General features: G+C 33.9%; 1 long non-coding RNA gene across 1 annotated transcript in view; it reads left to right on the top strand.

The window, feature by feature from the left end:
* Positions 1-18,364, top strand: part of LOC309644696 — a 31,794-nt gene extending 13,430 nt beyond the window's left edge. Inside the window, exon 2 of the long non-coding RNA XR_014254561.1 lies at positions 3,552-18,364. This is a non-coding gene — a long non-coding RNA (uncharacterized lncRNA). The remainder of the gene's footprint in view (positions 1-3,551) is intronic.
* The last annotated feature ends 1,754 nt before the right edge of the window (positions 18,365-20,118 follow it).

Raw genomic sequence — 20,118 nt, 5'->3', positions numbered from 1 at the left:
GTCAGAAATGTTGAATATTTTACTCACAAAAGACAGGAGAGACTTTGAACCAAGTGAAAAATTATGTTCCATGTATCATTGAGATGTCAGGATTAGGGCCAACTGAGAAAATAAAAGTAAGAAATTGTAAATATACAGAGTAAATACTGGTTATAGGTGCTAAATAAGTAGCCCAAACTTTATCCATGCAAAATGAATGAAGTGCTTATGTGTAAAAAATTTAGCAATAGAAAGAAGAGAGATATTGTGTACATTTTGAAATTATAAGTTTTCTAAAGGACACAGAAGGAGTTATTTTCTTTTAAGGAATTATCTGTGACTTCAGGGGACTCATTTTTAAATAGGAGAAGGTAAAAATTTTATATTTAAACTATCAAATGATATAAAGAGTGGCAACAAGTTTAAAAATTTTCTATTTTATATTTCATATTACAGTTGACTTTCCATATTCATTGGTTCTGCATCTGCTAATTCAACCAACGGAGGATTGGAAATATTATTAAAAAATTCCAGAGAGTTCCAAAAAGTAAAACTTAAATTTGCTGTGAGCAGGAAATAGTTATTTACATAGCATTTACACTGTGTTTACAACTATTTGCATAGCATTGACGTCATTTACATTGTATTAGGAATTATAAGTAATCTAGAGATGATTTAAAGTTAAGTATATGGGAGAATGTGTGTAGATTATATGCAAATATTATGCCATTTTATATAAGAACTTGAGCATGTCCGGATTTTGGTATCTGGGGGGTGGAGGTGGGGCTTGGGACAAGTCCCCCCTGGGGATACTGAAGGACAACTATATTCCACTTCTGTTAGTTTCTGGTTCAGATTTTATAACCCTGTCTGTTGCTAATTGAGTAACAGTATAACATGATTTATTGCAGAAGCCTCTTTAAACTATTATAATATTACTACTACTAATAAAAAAGGAATGCCTCTCTGATAGCATAAGGCCTCAAGTGGAGTTTCCATCTCACTGAGATGAGAGGAGCATTGATGGGCACAGGTCCTGATTCAAATACAGCAGAATAGAGGGAACCATTTAGGAGTAATGAGAATACTCTAATACTGGATTTTGGTGAATTATATATTTACAATGGGTGAATTTTATGTTATGTCAATTAAGTCTCAATAATGTTGTTAAAAAGCTAATTTTGCAATGTTTCAGTACTCAGTAGCTCTAGATTTTATGAAGCAAACTATCCAAAACAGGAAAATAACCACTGACAATCTTCTAAGTAGTTTTTAAGAAAGGAGTTTGGTATTGTGCTTTTTAAAATTTCCTCAAAAGGGACTTTACAGACTTTTAATACAAAAAAGCTTGAATCCCCAAAAGAAAATATTAACATTACAGATATATTCCACTCCATGGTCTCTCTCACTGCTCTTTCATCCCCATGTGTCAGATTTAATAAACTAAAATTTTCAAAGAAAACAGCAAACTCAAATCCCTGTCCTTAAAAGTTCACTTTCCCTTAACTTCATTCACTATTTTCAAAATTCCCCAAATGGCATTCAACGCTAATAAAAGTAAATGCATCCGTCAGCAAAAGAATACTTTAGAGATATGTTGCAGTGTAGTTTAAAATTTAGTAGACGTTCTTTATAAATTGGATTCATTCATGTATAATAAAATCTACTATCTGATATTTATCTCATCTGTTTGTGTGTGTGTGTGAGAGACCTTGTATCCATTCTATTAGAATAGAAAAATAATATATGTTTTCTTATTAAATTAGAAAAGGTCACTTATCTAGGGAATTCTATTTATACTAGATTCTGAGTCAACTTGGTGCCAATAAGAAGAATATTCTTGTTGATTCTCAATACTTATGTATGATGTTACTAACCTGAATATTTTTCTTTCTAAAATAAACATTGTTCAGCCAGTTTACTTATTTTCTCAGAATTAACTAAACATTTTTCAAAAAATAAGTGTTACTTTTAGAAAATGTAAGCTTGAACAATATATCTTATCTAAGACTTTACTACCACATCTTTAAGATGGATATTAATTCCTGTTGTGATGATTAAATAGGATATTAATATATCTAGCCCAATACCTAGAAAAATTGTAATTGTTCAATAAATACTTAGCTTTGCTTGGTTTTCTTTTTTGTCTGAAGGTTCTAGTTATATCTAGAAAAATAACCCTTTCTTATAGAATATGGTCTTTTAATAATATGTCTGAGGTTGGGTATTTTAAAGTAGGTGCACTTTGAATTTGAGATTGAGTTAAATCTATCAAAAGTATTGCTCTACAGCATTCAACTCAACCTCAAATTCAAAGTGCACCTACTTTAAAATACCCAACCTCAGACATATTATTAAAAGACTCTATGTAGAGAAAAGGGAACCCTCTTGCACTGTTGATGGGAATGTAAATTTATACAGCCACTATGGAGAACAGTATGGAGGTTCCTTAAAAAACTAAAAATAGAACTACCATACGACCCAGCAATCCCACTACTGGGCATATACCCTAAGAAAACCATAATTCAAAAAGAGTCATGTACCATAATGTTCATTGCAGCTCTATTTACAATAGCTAGGACATGGAAGCAACCTAGGTGTCCATTGACAGATGAATGGATAAAGAAGATGTGGCACATATATACAATGGAATATTACTCAGCCATAAAAAGAAACGAAATTGAGTTATTTGTAGTGAGGTGGATGGACCTAGAGTCTGTCATACCAAGTGAAGTAAGTCAGAAAGAGAAAAACAAATACTGTATGCTAACACATATATATGGAATCTAAAAAAAAAAAAAAAAAAAGGTTCTAGGGGCAGGACAGGAATAAAGATGTAGATGTAGAGAATGGACTTGAGGACATCGGGAAGGGGAAAGGTAAGCTGGGACGAAGTGAGAGAGTGGCATGGACATATATACACTACCAAATGTAAAATAGATAGCTAGTGGGAAGCAGCCAAGTAGCACAGGGAGATCAGCTCGGGGCTTTGTGACCACGTAGAGGGATGGGATAGGGAGGATGGGAGGGAGATGCAAGAGGGAGGGGATATGGGGATATATGTATACGTAGAGCTGATTCACTTTGTTGTACAGCAGAAACTGACACAACACTGTAAAGCAATTATACTCCAATAAAGATGTTAAAAAAAAAAATATTGCTCTACCCTTGTGATGAAGTTAAAGCGTTTACCCAAGGACCACAGTGGATCAGTCTACAGTGTAGAGAATGGAATCACCTGAGGGAAAGGTATGCCCAGATCCAGGAAGAAAACATTTCTTTACACCACTCCTGTGTGATGTATAGCTGCCAGAAATAAATGAAATAATAATGAAACTGGATCAAAATCAACAAACAATATGGGACAAATAATTTAGGACTATTACCATACTGTGAGAAAAACTGGCGATACATTTTGATAAAAATATTATTGTGGGGTGTGTTATAATACAAAAAAGTGACACCACTGAATTCCTCATGGGCTAAATAGACTCATTTTCCAGATTCTTGCTGAGCTCATTAACTTTCCAAACTGTCTTTGCTTATTCATTTGCTTTTCCTTCTATTTCTAGTTGCCCAGCTCCACATAGCAGGATACTCTTGGACACGAAGACTTCCCTCACCAGGTAAGCCCTCACCTACAAGTGAGCCCTGTACCGGTACTCTCCACAGCACTCCCAAATTTGGAGCTCTTATTAACTCTAACCTAAATAATTATAATATTCTCCTTATCATTCTATGTCTAGTTTCTTCCTGTCTACCCTTTTCCACATGAGACAATGTTGCAATGTCTGGAAATTACGTTAAAATACCCCAGTATTCACAGTGATATGTGTGCATATTTTTGTGTTTGCCAATTAACTATGAACTACATATTCTGAAGCCCTTGTTCTAGAGTTTGATAAGGCAATAAATACTGTTACCTAAATCTTGACTAAAGAGACTTTTACTTCTCATAAGGCACGTTAAGAATGCTTTGTCGTTGGATTGAATAGCAGTGTTCATGTTTTGCAATTGATAAAGATTATTTTCACACCTGTGCATTTGAGTGAGTGGAGGGTAGAATCGTCAGACTGTACATTAGGTTTGATCTTCCTTGCAGCCTCTGGAGGATTTATCAGTGATCTGACTAGAAAGGTAGTTAATTCTGCTGTCAGAATATGTTGCATTTGTCTCACAATAAAGCCTTCAAGTAAAATTTTGAAGCAACAAAAGAGAAAAGAAGAGAGACAAAAATCTTTGCAGGAGATAGGAAATGGGCTGTATGACTTTTTGTGGCAAAATTGGATACTTAACACTTTTACTATAATATATCACTAAGAAGGTCTAAAATTTCACTTACCTATAATTATCTGAGACATCAAAAGGAAGCTGGCAATTGTTGAAAGCCAGAATGGCTTAAGTTGATGTAAACTTCGTAAATGACAATTCTTACTATTTTTGATCCTTGATCAAAGATATAAATGATATTTTTTTATATAAATTCCTTTTTTCTCTCCATCATATTCAAGGTTCTCTACATTTTTAATTTTGAAAAATTGTTTGCTTCTTACCTCTTTGTTCATTCATAGGAAAACCCTTGGATAAATGTATTAATATGTTTATCACAATTTAATTTAGAGTAAAAGCTTAATGTCTTGAGGACATTTGACTCCATCCACAAAACTCAATATTTAAAGTATGATTCCTCTGAAGAAATTTCCAAGCTAACCACAGCAAAATTCAGCAGGACACTGAACTGTCTCCATTGTCCTCAAACATATATGTGCCTCTTCATTCCTAACAAATAGGTAAGAAAAACTAATATATTAACCAGGCTCAAGTAATTTGGTATCAACTTTATAATTTCTACTGAAAATTATTTTTAACGCACTATATTCTACCATTTATTTTATCTTCTGTGTCTCTTTCCAAACGCAGCTTAACTCTTGTTTTATAAACAAAGCCCCTCTTGTCTCTAAGAGTCTTACATCACCATTTTGTTTAATAAAATGATGGTGATAAAAGTGATATGATGGTGATGATGACAATAATTACTAATACCTAGGTACTTTTTAATTTTTATGAATATAGTAACTAATTTGATTTGTCAACACTCTAGGGTAAGTACCCATTTTGTAGATAAAGTAAATTAAGCTAAGTGGTATTAAGTTACTTGGCAAAGATCACACAGGAGAGCAGATTTAGAATCAGCTACTCTGGCTTCACATACTTTAGTGTTACCGAATAAAACTCAAAAATCAACATTATAGGCATAGTTTTACGTGACCTGGTTATAAAATTTCTACCTCAGAACTTTTGTCATCCTGTCTTCCCCTAATTACATGTAGCTTCTTCTTCCTTTGAACACATAAAAATTTTCTCTCTCTTGTAACACTTGATATTTTACTTTTTAAATTTCTTTCATCGTTCACATTCTTGGCACATCATAATATTTCCACCTCTTTAACATACATACTTGAAACATAATTAGTTCCCTTGGGTCAGTAACTCTGAAAAGTGCCCTTGGGAGTTAGGTCATAATTATAAATTTCAGAACAAGAAAGGAGCAGACATGGCAAATAGAAAATTGAAGCAGGCACAGATATCCTCTTGCCTGAGAGTAAATCATAGTTTCAAGAGTACGTGATGAGGGAAGAAAGGTTTTACTCTACAGAGATAGCATCAGGACGGTTCTAGAAGAGTTAAATACATGGGTGTCATTGGAGACAGGTAGGATGTTATTTGATATAACACAACAGACAGTTCAGGGACAGCCAGACAGATAGGTTCAGACTTAACATCACGGGCATTTGTCCACTAGGTGGGAGGGCTTAAGTCACATGTCATTAGTTCAGAGTTCAGAGTTTTCCAAGAGATAGTCAGGAACACAATTCAAGTTAGAATGGGTGCCTGAGCAAATTTTAAGAGTAATAACTTAAATGAGGTCTTCTCTCACACAATTAAATGGCTAACAAGAAAACAAAGCCTAAGAACAATTACCAGAATCAGGGTACAAAGATATCCTGAACGTCTGCAAGGATGACTTAGTATTTCACCTGAGGTAGCAACCTAAGGCTTCTTAATTCCTTCTGACTGAAGTCAGCCTTAAGTCAAGACAGCCTTCCAGAGCCTAGGGGTTGGACTGACCCCGGGTTACCTGATAAAGCCTCAAGTGGCAGCACAGAAGAGCTTTCAGAGGTAGAGTATGTCAGATGCCTTAGAAAATATATTTTTCTCTGTAATGCTTTAAAATGGCACCTGGGATACTGCAAAGATTTCTTTTCAGGTTGAATTGCATTAACTTGAATCTTTAAAAAGTAGATATCATTGAGGATAAGCTTGGAAGAATATCTTCCCTTTTATTACAGTTCCTTTCTAATGCATTTTTTCTTTCATATTTTATTAAATATGAGCCTGCACTAAAATACTTTTTGATCTTCACTTCCTATGCTTTTGAACACCTCAATTCTACTTCATCTTCCCCCTAAGGTTCCAGCCTCAATTCGTCTCACATATTAAGCAAAGTGAAATTGACATTAAAGCCAGGGAAACACATCCTGCTTCATTCATACTTAGTATTTCTGTGCTTACAGTCAGAAAAAAAAACTAATGTACATGAACAAGAGCATCTTCTTTCACTCTTTCTAATGCACCCACTGAAGTTATTGCTATAGCTTTTTTTTTTTAACATATTGAGCAAGCCTATAGGCTCTTTAATTTAAAATCTCATTGTTTTGATCTGCTATTGGTTGAATCTGTGAGTGTGCAACCCAAGGCCCACTGTATATAATTCTCCAGTTATATATATTTTTCTCCATCTTAAGTTCACCATCTACTCATCTACTTACAAAGATTCTATTTCTTTTGATCTTTTCCCCTAAAAAAATAAAAACCAAATGAGCAAAATACACCTTGAGGTTTTTCTTAGAAAAAAGAAAAAGCACATCATGGCACAATAATCTCTTAGAAATACTAGTCCAGAAAGAAGATCTACAGATCTACAGAAGTTGTATTTAAACTCCAATCTGGAACAAAGTTGAATCTTATACTTAAAGTTTTCCTAAAGCGAAAAAGAAAAAAAAAAAAAAGACGTGAAAATTTTACTTCAGAATTCAGAATTTTGATAAGGTCTTTTTGTCTTTGATTACAAGATCTGTACCAGATAGTTGAATTTATTATTATTACCTCAGATAGGAAAACTATTTAAATAAAATAAGGAGGGGGATACTAGGAGAAGATTAATATAACCCAGCCATGCCCAATTTTTAAAAATAACCTTCAGAGCAGAAGAAAAGTAATAAATACATGCAAACGTGCTCCAAAGATTTACTGAAACTCAGTGATACTTATCACAAGCCTAAAACCAGAATATGCAGCTCCCTTGTGGGAACACTCAGATAAAAACAGAAGACCTTTTTAAATGTTGTATTAATATGGATAAATTTAAGACTGATTCTTGTATTAGTTTCCTGTTGCTGCTGTAACAATGACCGCAATCTTAATGGTTTATAAAAACACACATTTAGTGTCAAAGTGTTTGGGAGATTTAGGAGTCCAAAATCAGTCTCAATGGGCTACAGTCAAGGTGTCAGCAGGGCTGTTTCCTTTCAAAGACTCTTAGGGTGGATCCATTTCCTTGCCTTTTTCAGCAACTAGATCCACTTGCATTCCTTGGCTTATAATTACTTCCTCTGTCTTTAAAGTGCATCACTCCAACCTTTGCTTCTATCATCACTTCTCTTCCCTGTGACTGTGAAACTCTTGTTTCCCTCTTACAAGAACCTTTGTGGATTTTATTAAAAGCACCAAGATAGTCCACAGTGATCTTCCCTTGTCAAGGTCCTTAACTTAATTACATTTGCAAAATCTCTTTTGTTATGTAAGATAACACATTTGTAGATTCTGGAGATAAAGATGTGTACATCTTTGGGCGAGATTATTCTGTCTACTGAAATTTCGTACGTATATTTTCTACTCAGTCTGAAAAATTGACTCAGAGCTTCTATGTAAAGCAATGATTGTATTATCTTTGTCATGATCTGTTATGTGAAAAAGAATCCATCTAAGAATAGATTACAAATAATTCAAAATTACTCAAGGCCAACCACTGAAAGAATCATAAGAGGGTTTCTGATATTAACATTTTTTTAGGCAATTAGCAGGAAATTTTTCAGAAACAGCAATGCTTCTAAATGTTTGACTCCACTGAGATCTTGAAACCAACCCCATGGATTATGGAAACCAAGAATGCCCTCAAATGAACTCAAAATATGCCTTCAACAACTTATTTTCATGTGCATGAAAATTTAAGCCATGTCCTATGGGTGTCATCTCAGCAGTGTTTCATATATCAAGGAGCTATTGTCTATCCCTTGATCCCATAGCCAGAACTTATCCTTGCCTCCTAACAACTGTAGTCTCAGCTAAATCAATCAAAGCATCTTCAGGTTTCAAACTGGGAATACCTTTAAGTCTGATGTTATCAAATGAAGTGCAATCCCTATTGTCAATGGACAGTCACTAATATCTTCCTAACAATAAGTTAACTGATCACTATTATATGTTTTTCTCATATTTCTATCCACCAGTGTAACACTCTCATTCCAGGAACACTACTATGCTTACCTAATGAGGAAAAAACTCACAATAATATAAAGAATAGATCTTTTGGGTATGTCATTAAGTAAATCCTGACTTAGTCTCATTTCCTGATGGGCTTATCTTAAAAATGATGGACAGTTTTAGTCTGGTTTAGCAATAACCAATCCAGACTTCTTTGAATCTAATCTAGTATAAATCCAAATCGACCCAAGTGACCAAATTTGTGGCCTTCCCTGGGTCATGACAAATCGCTAAAAATGCAAGGCTAAAATAAATGTGGTATTCATTATGCTTTTGATGTAGTTCATGATTTTGGAATGCTTTAGAAACAAAATTGTTAGTTAACCTCGTCAAGTTCTGTGTTAAAAAAACAGACAACAAAATATATAAATCACTTCATGTCTTGATGATACTCACAAAAATTTTGCATACACAAAAATAATGGCTCTTGCCCACTAAAAAAGAGGCAACATAGGAGTTGGAGAAAATGCTTTAGCAAAACATTAGGTTAAATAAATTGTTCTGCCTAAAGTTTTTCCAAAGACACATTCATGGAGATATTTACAATTTCACCACAGATGTGTGGTCTCCGGTTCCTGAGTCTGAAGAAAAGAGTTGGAAAAATCAAGCTGTCAGATCAAGAGGAAATAATCTGAGAAAGCTAGGTGACTGTGTACTGGGACCGGATGACCTCAAGTGAGGCTAACATACTCCATGAGGCAAGCTTTTAAAATCGAATCGAACACTGGTGGGTTTCTAAAATAGCGATTCATGACTCACCTGCAACCTACATGATACTGGAAAAGCTGTAAAAGTGGCACATGGACGGAAAGTACATCCTAAGGGAAGATTTGAGCATCTCTAAATGAATTTAATACTATTATCTCTCACTATGGGTTATGAAAATGCATCAATGAATATACATTTATTTTCCTTATACGTAGAAACAATTGTCTATTTAAAAAGCCACAACACTCACAGTGCCTTTAAAAATAACTATAGAAATGGTTGGACCATTCTAGTTTACTTATTCAGTATTGAAGAAATACATTTTTCCAGGCAAGTTAGGTGTAAGTGACATAAGGCATTTCCCCTTACACAGGAATCTATTGATTATGCCCAAGAATATGGAAAAGAGGAGGGAATGAAGTATTAAAACATAAATAAGTTGAACTACCAAACAACTTTGAAATCTCATGTTTGAAAGTACTTTCCTTACCTGTCATGGACCTGCATTCTTACCTCTGATGAAGTCATAACTTGCCTCTCTCAGAACCGGTATCTGTACTCATAACTGATTTCAATCTTGTACATTTTTATCTATCTAAAATATTGTGGAAAACATATGAAGTATAATCATTCCTATCATTCTTATAATCATTAATAGGTACAGGTTACCTTTACTCTCCAACTATCTAATCATCCCCTGCATGACTATGATGTATCCTTGATCAAAGGTGGATTGTTCTTGATCTTCAATATAAATTACTTCATGGGATCTCTTAATTAACAGTTAAATTAAACAACATTTATTTTTAGATGTACTCTTAGCAAGTGAAATGACATCAGCCATCTTCAAACAGCAAGAATTAATAAGATACCATCATTAAGCATCTTGATTAGAAAACCTCCAGAAGCAGCTATCACATGAAAGTTCCAACAACCGTGGAAAAGCAAATGGCTTAATAAAGTAAGTAACTTTCATTTAAGGACATCAGAAAATGATTTTTCTCTGGATACCTGGAAACAGTGATTGTCCCTTTCACTATTTCATACTTTTGTTATTTATCCTCCAGATTGTACTTTTCTTCTTTACTGATTTACTGAAGAAAAGACTATATATTGTTACTAAAATTTTCCCAATAGTTTTTTTTTTTTTTAAAGACTAGAAGAAACACTTTTTAAATTTATTTATTTATTTATTTGTTTTTGGCTGTGTTGGGTCTTCGTTTCTGTGCGAGGGCTTTCTCTAGTGGCGGCGAGCGGGGGCCACTCTTCATCGCGTTGCGCGGGCCTCTCACTGTCGTGGCCTCTCTCGTTGCGGAGCACAGGCTCCAGACGCGCAGGCTCAGTAGTTGTGGCTCACGGGCCTAGTTGCTCCGCGTCATGTGGGATCTTCCCAGACCAGGGCTCGAACCTGTGTCCCCTGCATTGGCAGGCAGATTCTCAACCACTGTGCCACCAGGGAAGCCCCCATTAGTTTTCATCTAATTTTTTTTCTCTTAGGATCCCATCTAGGACACGACATTGCATTAAGTTGTAATGTCTCCTTAGGCCTCTCTTGACTGTGACAGTTTCTCTGGCTTTCATTGTTTTTGATAACCTGGATGGTTTTGAGTAGTACTCATCAGTTACTTGTTAATGTCCCTCATTTGGGATTTGTCTAATTTTTTTCATCATTAAACTGGGGTTGAGTTTTGGGGGAATAAGCTCACAGAGGTAAAATGTTATTCTCATCACATCCTATCCAAGGTACATATTACCAACCTGATTTATCATTGTTGACGTTCATCTTGATTACCTAGCTGAGGCGGTGTTTGTCAGGTTTTTAAAGTTGCCATGTTTCCCCCTACCCATACTGTAAACTTTGGAAGGAAATTGCTCTGTTCAGCCCACACGTAGAGAGTGGGAGTTACACTCCATTTCTTGAGGGCAGAGTATCTACCCAAATTATTTGGAATTCTACTGAATGTGAGATTTGTCTATTCTCTGTCATGTATTTATTTATTTATTTATAAAAAGTGCATATCAGTATGGATCCATAGATGTTAATTTTAAAATTGAGTTATGAACCAATGTCACTTTATTTATTTTGTTGTTCAAATCATTCCAACTTTGGCCATTGGATCCTCTTGCAGTTGGACCCTGAAAACCATTGCAAGGTCTTTTTTTGTTGGTGTTTTTAAGTACTTCATCACTTTCTGATGCCACTAGTTGCTTCAGGCTAATCTTGTGTATTTTCTGCTCCAGTCCTGGAATCAGCTATTTTCCCAAGGAGATTTGGTTCCTTTTATTGGCAGATGGTATTGGAAACCAGAATCTGGGTGCAAGTGTACTCACTTGGATGTTAGTGCTTCTAGAACTTCTCTGCTAACAGAGCAGAGGAATATATGTGTGTATACCAACCTCTGTATATTCACATATCTATAAACATTTGTGTCTATGTTAAAATAAACATGAGTTCGCACTGATGCCTCCAACTCTAATTAAGTGTCATATGACTCATTGTAGTCTTCCTTCCTTGCTTGTCTGTAACATCCCCCACTAAGAGTAGGACTATTGGTTGCTAGCATCTGACATCCATTTACTTAATTATTCAATTCCGGTATGCAAATATAGCTATATTGGAATTTTTAATCCATACCCTTTGTAGGATACAACTCTGTCAATGAGTGTTCAGTGCTTATGTAAAGAATTTACCTTTAGTTTTATAGAGTCCTCTCAACTCTAAAGTTACTTAGGTCAACAACTTTTCCCTCACCCTCTTCAGTGAGACTGTTTCAAACATTCATAATGAGTTAAAATCTCTTGTTATTGTCTGCTTGCCATCCTGAGATCCTATGGCCTCTTAAATGATTCTTCAAAATTTGCCTACTGTCAGTATTTTGTATTGTCTTAAAAACACTTAACTATTCTATTTGGTGTAAAATGGCTTCTCGTTGTGAATTTATTTGTATTTCCATGATGACTAATGATGTTAAAAATCTTTTCAAATGTTTATTAGCCATGCTTGTTAACTTCTTTAATGAATGGTTTATTTAAGCCTTTTACCATTTTCTTCATTGGGTTGTTTGTCTGCTTTTTATTGAGGTGCAAGAATTGTTTTATAATTTGTGCATGCAAATGCTTTGTCCCACACACACATATATGAGATATATAGATATATATCTAGATATATCAGTGATATATATTATATGATATATATATACATAGTGTTTTAGCCAGCTTGTCTGTTATTTTCTTTTAAAGGGCTGATGTTTGTTTTTTAAATGATGTCCAAATTATTATTTCTTTGTGATTACTAGTTCTTGTGCTCCATATAAAATCTTTGCTTACCCTGAGATTGCAAACATTTTCCCTAAATTTTCTTCTAACAGTTTTATAGTTTTAGTTTTATCCTTACTTCTATGATAAATTCCACACTAAGTTTTGTATACGCTATGAGGTGCAGAATTAACATTATTGAAATAGTCATACTACTCAAAGTGATCTATATATTAAATGCAATTTCTATCAAAATTCCAAATGCATTTTTCACCAAAATAAAAAAAAAATCCTAAAATTTGCATGGAATCACAAAAGATCCTGAATACCTAAGGTAATCTTGGGCAAGAAGAATAAAGCTAGAGGCATCACACTTCCTAGTTACAAATTATCTTACAAAGCTATAGTGAAGTAATGTATGGTACCGGCATAAAAACAGACACATAGATCAATGGAACAAAATAGACCAAAAATGAACACACACACCTCCAATCAACTACTTTTTGATGAAGGCACCAAGAATACATAATAGGGAAAGGATAATCTCTTCAAGAGATTGTGTTGGGAAAACTGGATCCACAATAAAAGAATGAAATTGGACCCTTACATTACATCTTTATTTTATGCACACAAATCAACTCAAATGTATTAAAGACTTAAACGTAAGACCTGAAACCATAAAACACCTAGAGGAAAACATAGGGAAAAAGCTCCTTGAAACTGATCTTGGCAGTGAGGAAAAAGCTCCTTGAAACTGATCTTGGCAATGATTTTTTGGATATGACACAAAAAGCACAGACAACAAAAGCAAAAATATACAAATGAAACTACATTAAACTAAAACACTTCTGTATCACAAAGTAAACCATCAACAGAATGAAAACACAACATACGGAATGGAAGAAAATATTTGCAAACTATATTTCTGATAAGGAGTTTGTATTCAAAATATATAAAGAGCTTTTATAAGTAATCATATTATAATTGAAAATAGTTAACTACATATAAGTCACAAGGATAAAGACTTTCAAATATACCTAAATCTGTATAAGCCTAAATAGATGCCTATATATTGAGGAGCACAGAATGAAAAAAGATGCTTTTTTAATATGAATATAAGGTGTTTGATATACTTAATTCTCTAAAAAGTTATTTCAATAGGAAAAGACATTTTCTTTTTATTTATTTGTCACAGTGAACAACAGAAAATCATTTTTCGGTGGGTGCTACAGAGTCTGTTGCATTTCAAAGACAGAAATACTCTGGTCTCATTTGTTTGTTTTTACACCACTATGATTCTTCAAACTGCTTAGAAATGTTTTAAAAATAAACCATTAGTTATTGGTATGAAGAAACACTTGTTTTCCTTTTTTCTAATTCATAACCAGCTTCTATCACACAGTTGATTTTTGTGGAAGACGTTTACAGCTGAGTAAGCCAACTTTGATATAATGGAACAGTTTGAACACTGTTCTCCATTTCAATCCACTTTGCAATACATGTATTTCCCACTGCTAGGGCAATTCTAGTTTTTACATTCATTTTTTTAAGCAAGAAAAGGGTTGTGATGTTTAAAACATTCTAGATGTAAATCTAAATAATTACTAAGTTGAATAATAAATTGAAGTGAAACCACATTTTCTGCAGCATTGACTAATCATATGGAGTGATGTGATATACAAATAATTTGTAAATCACTCTATTAAAAGCTTGTTTCTTAACAAATTTCTCCCTGATTCCAGAAAATCTTGTTAAAAAAAAAAACTCAGTCAAACATCCTTTGCGTTTGGCACAATGAATTGGAAAAAATGATTTGACATAATTATATTCTTAGGTAATTAATCTTTTTAATTATCCTTATTGTTTAGAGCAATTGCATAGAACATCATATGAGGAAATAATATTTGAGGTTTAAGCAAATTTTAAAATATCAGTATCATAGAAAATTGATCCATAATGTGTGTAACAGTATTTATATGTTGAATTGTTAATAGGGCATATTTAAGTATTTTCTCTATACAGTGAAATAGGAAGACAATCATGAACAACCACAGTAGATGTAAACGAAACTAGACTTTGCAAAGATTTTTAAAAAGCATATGTCACGAACATGGGCAAATGCAAATATATTGTAAATAGTTCTATTCATTTATTGTAAATAAAACATAAACCTTAATTTAAATAATTTTATATGAATTGTGGATATATACACTCTATATGTATATTTATACACACACACACACATTTCTGTTAAGGTCAGGGAGCAAAAACTGAGTAAAAAGAAGAAAGGTATATCAATAAACGAACAACCCAATCAAAAAACGGACAGAAGATCTCAAGAGACATTTCTCCAAACAAGACATACAGATGGCCAAAAAGCACATGAAACGGTGCTCAACATCACTAATTATTAGAGAAATGCGAATCAAAACTACAATGAGGTACCACCTCACACAGGTCAGAATGTCCATCATCAAAAAATCTACAAACAATAATTGCTGGAGAGGGTGTGGAGAAAAGGGAACCCTCCTACACTGTTGGTGAGAATGTAAATTGGTATAGTCACTGTGGAAAATAGTATGCAGGTTCCTTAGAAACTAAAAATATAGCTACCATAAGATCTAGCAATCCCACTTCTGGGCTTATATCTGGAGAAAACCATAATTCGAAAAGATACATGCATGCCAGTGTTCATTGCAACACTATTTACAATAGCCAGGACATGGAAGCAACCTAAATGTCCATCAACAGAGGAATGGATAAAGAAAGTGTGGTACCTATATACAGTGGAATATTACTCAGCCATAAAAAAGAACAAAATAATGCCATTTGCAGAAACATGGATGGAACTAGAGATGATCATACTAAGTGAAGTAAGTCGGACAGAGAAAGAAAAATATCATATGATATTGCTTATTTGTGGAATCTAAAAAAATATTGCTTATTTGTGGAATCTAAAACTTATCTACAAAACAGAAATAGTTACAGATGTAGAAAACAACTGTATGGTTACCAGGGGGTAAGGGGGGGTAAATTGGGAGACTGGAATTGACATATATACACTACTATATATAAAATAGATGAACCTATATATAAAATAAGAACCTACTGTATAGCACAGGGAACTCTACTCAATACTCCGTAATGGCCTATATGGGAAAAGAATCTAAAAAAGAGTGGACATACATATAACTGATTCACTTTGCTATACACCTGAAACTATCACAACATGGTAAATAAACTATACTCTGATTAAATAAATGAAAAAAAAAGGTAATGGAAGTTCTTCATTAAGCTGAGTTTGTTTTTTAAATATTAATACCTTTATCTAATTTTTGAACTCCCTATCTTCCTGTTTTTATTATCCCAATTGCAAGCATACTTCTCTTTATTTTTAATATACATTATAATGTCAAGCCTATTTTATTATATATATGTCAAGTTGAATTTTTAAAATTTATTCTATTTTATATCATTTTAGGCCTTTTTCATATACAATTATTCCCCTTCATTTACCATCATGATAAATCTTCTCCTAATCATATATTTCAAATTATGTCAGTAAAATTCTCAAAATTTTAGGTGTCCTTTTGCTGGTGTCATTGTCTTATCAAGATGTGACACACAATTTCAAATTTGCTTCACAGTGAAGAAAAATAGAAAATTTGTTGCATTAAAATATACTAATCACAACCATATTCTAGATCAATTATGTTTCTTGGTTAAGTTCAATAGTTAGTGTCTCTGAAAGTGGATATTATTAGCAATATATCAAGGAAGTAAAACTAGATGAGGATTTGGAGTTTTAGTTTTAGAATTAGGCAGGACTTTCCTAATGTGTAAGAAACAGGAAATAGTACAGGTAAGTTTGTAATGATACAATCTGGTCATTTCACTTCTACTGTGATGAATGGCCTACATATCTCATTCATGTCCTTTTGCTACTTTCACAAGTTATGAAGTCCCGGGAGAAAGAAAGTCTGCTTGGTCAAGCAAGTATGGGTCAATACAGCTCACCTGTACTGGGGATGCTGGAGAGAGAAAAAATGGATCCTGTAAGCCAGAGCTATTTTCCTACCAATACTGTACACAATAGAGCAGAGAACATCCCCCAAAAGGAACCTGGCAAATGCATAATACACAACCTAAATATGCCACAGTTAGAAATTCAAATAGTTGAATAAAATTCAATCACATTTGCAAATATTCAGCGTTTTTAGAAAACTGAATAAATATCTTTAAGAGGTGTCAATAGATATTATTCAAGGCAGTCCATGTGTAAACATTAAATTTGAGTTCAGGTATCACTCAAATGGATAGTTTTCATCAATAAAATGGAAAAAATGAATAACAATATTTGGAAGAGAAGTAAAGTTACAATATTCTTGGTAGGTTAATTCTGGAGCTGTCTCTACAACTGCAGCCAGATTAGCTATATCAAAGCATTGCCTGAATTTGAATTTGAATTTCATATTACAAGAGGATGAACTGCATGACTAGAATTACTAGGTCCCTACTGAGTGGTGCTGTCATGTAGACAAGTAGCAAAAAGAAAAGATTATTCTGCCCTATCCAATTTTGATGTGCTCGAATAGGTCTGGTCTTCGTTATACAGATAAGATTGGGACTTGATAGACTCAGCAAAGTAGAGAGTTGAAATGTTATCCTGAAAATTTCTACTGAAATAGAATACTAAATTAGATTAGGAACCAAAACCTAATTTAGAACTGAAAAAATAGAATTGGAAATCTATTTTGTTCATGTTTATCAGATAATTATAGAACGTTTCTTTCACTTAAGGCTACACTCATTTTTTTCTTGGGACTCAATTTAATGGCAACAGTATGGTGGCAAAAATGCAATTAGGTTTTTGATGAAGCATCTTAGAGTGGACTGGTTTACAAGCACTTACTGTTCATTGTGTGGAGAGCAATGCATTAGGTCCTTGGAGAGGGTGTTCCAGCAAGGGAAGATGCAAAAAAATAAAAATAAAAATAGATGTAGTAACAGTTTCATTATAATTAGAGATTAGATATTAGATTGTTTCCAGCCAGAAGTATTAGTTTGCTCACATCCACTTTTATTTCACTGTCACCTAAAAGTTTATTTGATAGAATATTTATGAATGACACCACAAAAAGAAATTTTTTGGATTATATTGTCTACTGATAACAGTGTATATATTCTCTTTTATGGAACATTTACTATGTTGAAACACACTGCTAAATGATCTGTGTTAAGAAGTGTGAGGTAAGGGAAATGTAAAAGTTAGGGTGCTGCCTTCCAGAATCAAAATGTATTATAGATAAATTGTGCCGATTTGGAAATCAAGTGAAAACTTTTAAATATATTACCTACTGTAGACTCATTTAAAAATCAGCACAATAAAAAGACAAAAACAATTCTGAAAAACAATTAATGATGAACCAATATGTATAATCAGTATTTAAAAAAATATTTTTAGGAAATATGAGCTTTCCAGTCCCACTTAAAAAAAAAAGAACCAGAAAAAGAAAAGATAAACTTTAATGGGAGTATGTATGCTTATTAATTCAATCAACAAATATTCAACAAATATATTTGGTCATTTATAATTTTCTTCCAAACTGTTGCTAGTGTGATGGGTAAATGCAAGATGAATGAAAATGGCTTCGAATGCTCCACATAGAAGAAAATACTCAGGTTTATCCCTCTCTGTGTGTAACTTACAAAAAAAATTTAAGGATGTTGTATATTGTGTAATAGTTATGTTTATTTTTCATTGCCTTCTAAGAACCTATAAAGGAGTAAAGGAGTTTTTAATAAGCAAAAAAAAAAAGATTACTTGGTGTCACTAATGAAAAACTGCACTTTTTTAGAGCAGAACATTCTGATGTTATTGGAGTCTATCTTTTTAGGACATTTTTAAGTTTAGTTGGTAAATGAGAAGTACTCTCTCAGTTTTCTTTTTGTTTTTTTTTTTAAGAACTCTTCTGTATTATAAATTGAATCCTAACTGGCATATTTTTAATACAACTATTTGTGCATTTTTAGCTGTTGGTTTTGGATTTCTCTAGGTTTTCATAGATAATAAACTAAGAAGATATTAAACAAGCTTCAGCAAGACCTACTAGCTCTGTTGACTTCAATAATTGCTTCACTTCACCCCCTAATAGTTAAATTACCTGAAAAGTGTTGTAATGTATGCCTGCTTTTTTTTTTTCAAATTAGCATGCATTTTTAATTTGGATTTGTCACACATCATTTTATTTGTTTTATATTTTACTTTTTTCTCATGATCAAATGGTCACTTTGCAGGTTTTCATATACTGTTTCCAAAGAATGTCAGAACACCTGTTATCATGTATACTAGTTGTCTATTGCTGTGTAAAGATTACCTCAAAAGTTAGTGGCTTAAAACAAGGTGCCTTTATTATCTCATAGTTTCTGTGGGTCAGGTGACAGTTAGCTGAGTGTCTCTGGTTCAGGGCTCACACCAGGCTGCAGACTCGAACAGGGAAGGATCTAGTTTCACTGAAGAGGCAGTTGACAGACCTCAGGTCAATTCTTGCTTTTTGATGAGATTCAGCTCTTTGCCATCCTTGTTTTTCTATAATTGTATAATGCTACCCACAACATGGCAGTTTGCTTCCTCCAGAGTGAGGGGAGGGAGAGAGGGATAAAGAGAAAGGGAAAGAGGAAGGGTGGAAGGTGAGTGAAGCAAAAGGAAAGCAGTAGTCTTTTAAAATTTAATTTAAAATGACATTTCATTACTTTTGCCATATTCTCTTGATTAGAAGCAAGTAACCAGGTCCAGTCCACAATCAAGAAGAGACAATCACACAAGTTCATGAATAACAGGAGGCGGGGTCATTGTGAGCGATTTTACAGGTTGTCCATCACAACATGATAACAACAACAACAACAAATGTGTACTTTTTAAAGAATTATGTGAACCAACATTGTACACATAGATGAATTTTAAGCATCAACACCTTATACCTAAATCTACTGGCCAACAACAGGAATAGCTTAACACACAGTAAAGAAACTAAGTAATGTAAAGTTAAGAAGTCTTCAGGTGCCATGCTCTTCCCTGTGAAGAGTGTCTGTTATTATTGATGAGAAATAGGTTGGGTTTTAGGTCTTCAGCCATTAGCTGATTTTTTTTTTTTTTTGCCAAATTTTTACATCCATCTCAAGAAAAAGGTTGTTTATTATCTAGAATCTTTTTTTTTTTTTTAAAGAGCTGAGTTATTCTTTTTTTTTTTAATTATTTATTTATTTATTTTATTTTTGGCTGTGTTGGGTCTTTGTTTCTGCGAGGGCTTTTCTCTAGCTGCGGGAAGCGGGGGCCACTCTTCATCGCGGTGCGCGGGCCTCTCACTATTGCGGCCTCTCTTGTTGCGGAGCACAGGCTCCAGACACGCAGGATCAGTAGTTGTGGCTCACGGGCCGAGTTGCTCCGCGGCATGTGGGATCTTCCCAGACCAGGGCTCGAACCCGCGTCCCCTGCATTGGCAGGCAGATTCTCAACCACTGCGCCACCAGGGAAGCCCCCATTATCTAGAATCTTGATGATTAAGAGAAATG

Source organism: Balaenoptera physalus (assembly GCF_965194825.1).
Source record: "Balaenoptera physalus genome assembly, chromosome: 1".
Lineage (NCBI taxonomy): Eukaryota > Metazoa > Chordata > Mammalia > Artiodactyla > Balaenopteridae > Balaenoptera > Balaenoptera physalus.
The sequence above is the reverse complement of the archived record's forward strand: the minus strand, read 5'-3'. Positions and strand labels throughout refer to the sequence as shown.